At 41.5% G+C, this 5,484-nt stretch overlaps 1 non-coding gene across 1 annotated transcript; it reads left to right on the top strand.

Annotated features, from left to right (window-relative positions):
* The first annotated feature begins 1,030 nt into the window (after positions 1-1,030).
* trnay-gua (transfer RNA tyrosine (anticodon GUA)) lies at positions 1,031-1,118 on the top strand. Its single transcript is given in 2 exon segments — positions 1,031-1,067; positions 1,083-1,118. It is a non-coding gene; the product is annotated as a tRNA-Tyr (tRNA).
* Positions 1,119-5,484: the final 4,366 nt, after the last annotated feature.

Below are 5,484 nucleotides of genomic sequence, written 5' to 3'. Positions count from 1 at the left end.
TTACTCAGCCAGCCCCTCCCTGCTCCCACCACCCACACTTTGGACACAGGGAGTGGTGACATGGTGTTTTTTTAGGGGTGAATGTGGACTATTAGTCAACAGCTGGGCCACGATCCATTGAGAGGGTAAATAAATTCAAGTCAAGACACGGTGGCTTTGCACAAGCACGCTGCAACACGGGGCAAAGGACAACAGAACAAACCAGTCGTTTTAACAAAAGTGTACATTTTAATGACACAAAAAGCAATGTGAGATAACTGTTCTGCACTTAAATATAAGTGCAATATATGAAAATTAAATATGAATCAGAATCAGAATCAGAAATACTTTATTGATCCCCCGGGGGGGAAATTGTACAGTACAGTTTTTGTCATGTTGTATACCATATACTCCAGCTTTCTCTCTCCGTCAGTGAATACAAGTTGATTTTAAACTCACTTTCCCCAGTCTTTCCTCTATATTTACCTTTTATCTATACCTTTGTATTGAATATCTCACTCAGTGTAGACGCAACAGTTCATGCTCTTTTATGGTTGAACTATTCCATAAAATGAAAATATTCTAGATGTCAATAGGCATCAAATTCCCCCATATTCAACCTCACTCTTTGATCTTGAGACTATCTTGAGATTAAACAGTCCCAGTGCTGCAGGAACAGCACTTTTAACAGCTGCCTAACTTTACCCAGACACCATCTGAAACAAGTGCATTTTCTCTCAGCACCGGGTGATTATTGACTCGTAGTGTACATAGTAATTGTCTGAAACAAACCTCGCTGACAGCTCAGTCGGTAGAGTGGAGTCCCTTACAGAGACTGTGCGTCTAACAGATAGAAAAAGATAATGCACTCGTATTGGCAGGCGTACACCTCACAGAGCGTTTCCAGACTGTCAGTGAGGCATTGCGTCATTACTACAACCAGGCATGCGAGCCGATATCGGGCTATACATATGTTGGTTTCACCGTGTATTTGAGAGAGAGAGAAATAAAAGTTTTATTGGTAGCACAGGATCATCACAGCCACACAACACCTTCGATAGCTCAGTTGGTAGAGCGGAGGACTGTAGGAAAATACTGTGGAAATCCTTAGGTCGCTGGTTCAACTCCGGCTCGAAGGAGGACTTTTAGTGTCTAAATGATACTAAAAATGTCAGTGTGTCATATGGAGGTATCACGCTAATACACTCGCGTAAGCAAGCATCCACCTTGCACAGCATCTTCAGTGTCAGTCAAGCATCATTGTCACAACATGCAGTTTCGTCCTCTTTTTCCATTTAAAAAAAACAAAAAACCCCACTCTGTCAAATCTGTGTCCTAATGTATCATGTATGTTTTGTGTATTACATGTTCAATGTTTTTTTAACAGCATAGAATAAACCATTAAAGGCAGCTGTGGACTTGAATCAATCAATATGAAATCAGTATTCAGAAACTGCAGCAGATAGGGTTATTGAGAGCATGAGCAAGGTACTACAACATAGCCTTGTGGGTCCCTGGGGGCATTGTCTGAGTTTTTGGCCCCGGCCTCGTCCAATCAGAAGTGAGCCTGACTTTGTAGATTGATGTCTCTGTGCAGGCTCAGGCATGAGCTGGCGTGAATAGCGCCTGCGGCCATGCTGACCGCTAGTCAGGCAGGAGTCAATATGGCTCCAGGCTAAAGCATCTGGGCAGACAGCTAGCTAGGTAACCAAGCCTACATTTTGCATTACATGTGAGGAATTAAGCTGATGTTTTTTTCCAGAGCAACTTAATAATGAGTGACAGAGAACTTAAATCTCCAGATCATTCCCTGGACATGCAGCAAAAGAGGCCAAGTATTCAGTCCAAGCACCAAGACCATAAATGATCATGGATGACAGATAAGTGCCACAACAGGAAACAGGAGCTGAGGTAGAAAGATTTGCATGAAGCTCACATTCATTTCGTGTGACTAGATTTGGCTTCAGTTGCTTGAAAAACTCAACAAGGGAATAATTGTGCTGACAGTGAAATGGTCTGCAGAACTACAGTGCATATGTGGGACTCACAGTAATGTAATGCTGGGCATATTAATGGACACTGTACAACCCCCCCCATTCTCATGTATTATTTTTATTATTGTTTTGGTTTATTAATTAACCCTAACCCAAAATCAGATGTTAATTTGTATCCTGATTTAATATTTTAGTCTGTTAATCTACGCATACAACGAGTAAAGCTCACACCGGCACTTTGGGCAGCTTAGGGGTCCTTTTGGTAAGATGCACGAGGGTGCACGCGTCAATCAGTGGACCTACGTTACGCTGATGTGTTTGTGTTTCAGTATTTCCAGGTGAGCAAAAGATAAAATATATATCAACACAGATGTATCAGGAATGTGTGAGAGTAATAGACAAATATCAGGGTCATAGTGTAAGCAGACATTAAAGTAAAGGAATTCATTTTGAACGTATGCATGCCTGGAAGTCTCTTTTGTGTCCAAGTGTGCAACACATGGTATTTATTTGGCATATATTGTGATTGACAAGGCTCAAAATGTTTTGTCAAATTGTTATTTAACAGCGAGCACCTGTTGGCCAGCCGTCATGAGGAGGATGTCTGTCTCTACTGGGAGTTTGCGCTGGAGCCTCTTTGAGAATGCGAGCGTTGGATGTCTGTCTGCGCAGCAGGAAGAAGCTGACATTGTATTCTCATCACCTGAACTGTGATCCATCTTAGTAGATGAATGATTAGGGAAACTTCCACTCCTCCGTCCATCACAAGCATATCCCAAACCTGACAGGATGTAAGCTTGAAAAATGGATTGCATGTGTCTCCATCACAGTTGCACTGGATCCCTGAACTGAGCAACAAATGGACCGGGCCTCCCTCTCCTCCCAGTGAGCATTTGCAGGCTGTCTGAAGGGGGGAAATAAAGTCATGATGCATTTCTTGTGAAACAGCAGCCTGTAAGTTTCAACAGCACTTAAACTACAATAATTCAGTGTGTAGTAAAGACCTGCAACACACCTGCAGTCATCCGACGTACCTGGTCTTTTGTTTTGATTATAACTGATTTTTTAATTACAACTACAAAAGTATTGGAGAGGAATTGTACTGTCATGTATGTATTTTTAACACAAGACCTTTAGAGGAATAACTCACTCTGGCAAAAGGAGATAATATTAAAAGATGTATTAAAAAGTGAACAATGCAATCTGCCCAAAGTGTGATGACCTTGTTATAATCCAACAGTTAATTTAGGGGTCAGACATGGAGACGTTGTGGCTGCTCCTCACTCACATCCTGGTAGTTTGGCGTGGTGGAATGCTAATGACGATGAATCACAGGTCTCTGGTTGATGTGCTGGAGGGAGTGAGGAAGTCAGGAGACCACCCAGATCTCCTCCCCTGTCTCCCTCTGAAACACTTAGCAGTGTAATTATATGGGAGTGACATGTGAAAAACGCTCTCTGTGCAAATATGGATTAAGTCCCAGACAGACGCTTGTGTCTGCGTGCTAGGCAGCGTGCATTTCCAAAACACCACATCTTACTTTCCTTTAATCATCACTTGAAGTTACAAAAAAAATATAGGGGGCAAAGAGTGTTATAATTCTGTCTACTTGGGACTAAGTCATTGGTTATCCTTTATTTGTGTTAGTCCTTTTAAGTCTTCTGTAAAAGAAGGAACAACAGTTTTGAAATGAAATGAAACTAAATCCATCAGGACTGGATGGAGGATGTGGAGTTGTTAATTCTCAGTATTCTTATGACATCCCACTGAATCACATCCTCACTCTCCCATCCTCTTCTGCCTAATTAAATGTATTACTTTCAGATAAATCCGATCTAACTCTCAGGTATTGTTCGTTTTCACAGCATCTCTCTCTCACAATGATCCTGCACATTCACAGGAATGTTGTCAGGCCCGACCGGTGATCTAATAAGGAGTCATCACGCTCCACCTTGTTTAATTGGTGTGTCAAAACCAGCAGATGCAGTCATTTGCAAATAGAAGCGAACCAGTTTGCACTTGAAAATGAGTATAGTTTTACTTTTTTTCTCATTTGTTTTGCGATATTTCTTCCTCATAATGCAGAGAAACATGCATAAATGTCTTGATAACGCTTCACTGTCATTAGTCTCTGTCACTGCCTTTGCAAGTCTGCCAGCTCCACCTATAATTTGCATATTGAGATCTGGTAACAATGCCAGCAAAACTGAGATAATGAGAACACTTACACACCCACGTCTTTATTATTGTAAGGATGACGACAAAGGCCCCCTAACCTTAACACATCTCTTATTTTTCAAGAGATGTGAACGGTTTTTGAAGGCACAGACAAATGATGTCGCCCTGCCTGTAGGTGTTGTTCTAGAGGGCATGGACAAATTATGCATTGTGTTATTTCATTTGAAGGTCTAAATCTTGATTAATGCTATTAATGCTATTAATAGTTGTGACAGATTGTGATGTTTTTCCGAGCCTATTTACTATATTTTAACACTTTTTTGCAACTGAGGGTCATTCCCTTCTTGATAAATGCTACATTTCCTGAGTTCAAAGTTTACCTACTTTTTTATTGACCATTAAATCACTGCAGGTGCATGCGGTTTTATTCCAGGATGTTACATAAATGAAATTCAGCTGTCAATATTTAAAAAACACATGTGGTTTAAAAAGAAATAATGAGCGCAAGGTATTATGATGGCTCATAACTTTGATACTACCCCTTAGCATTTTTATGAAATAATTTTGTGTATGGTGATATTGGATTTCATATATTAGGATGAAACTTTTCAAAAAAGCTTACAGCTCATGAATAACTGTGCAGTTCACCTCACTGCTGGCGACTTGTCTTCCCTCTCCCTTCCATGAAACCATATATCTGTGTTTAGATGATCGGATAAACATCTGTATCTGCAGCAGCAGAGATCCCACAGCCCGCTGTGACCATTCCTCTTCTTCCTTGAGAAGCTCCAGTGTTTTTGGTTTAGAGAAAACACAAGTGAAAACAAACACGGCGTTCAGAAGTATAGACAATGCTGGGGTGGCCGCGCGAGAGTGCTGCACATTCCTCCACATTTGAGCTAATATTCTGGGAGATTCTGTGCTTAATCTAATTACGGGGGAAATAACGGTCTCCCATGCGCAGAGGGGAGTTGGTGACTGACTGCAGGGATGGACTCTAATACTCCCAAATTCACTCTGTTACTGTGGGAGTAGTGCTAAATGCATTTCCCAGAATTCCAAGGCTCAGGTTTGACATGGGCCGAATTTCCAGAGACGTTTCACCTCAGAGGCATTCAGCTAACCGGCCGGACTGCTTTCTGCTAAACAGAACAAATTTGATCTCTGCTGCACAGATATTCATTCGTGAATTTTCCAGTGACAAACTATTAAAGAGTGAGCTCAGCGGCTGCAGAGGGGCGAGCTCAGCTGTAAAACAGATGTGGGGAAAGCCATTTTTGCAGTAATGAACAAGTTTCCAATCTGCAATCGGCTTCTGAGGGAGTTCGACGAT

The sequence above is a fragment of the Enoplosus armatus genome, chromosome 14 (genome assembly GCF_043641665.1).
Source record: "Enoplosus armatus isolate fEnoArm2 chromosome 14, fEnoArm2.hap1, whole genome shotgun sequence".
Lineage (NCBI taxonomy): Eukaryota > Metazoa > Chordata > Actinopteri > Centrarchiformes > Enoplosidae > Enoplosus > Enoplosus armatus.
This window is presented reverse-complemented; position numbering and strand designations above follow the sequence as displayed.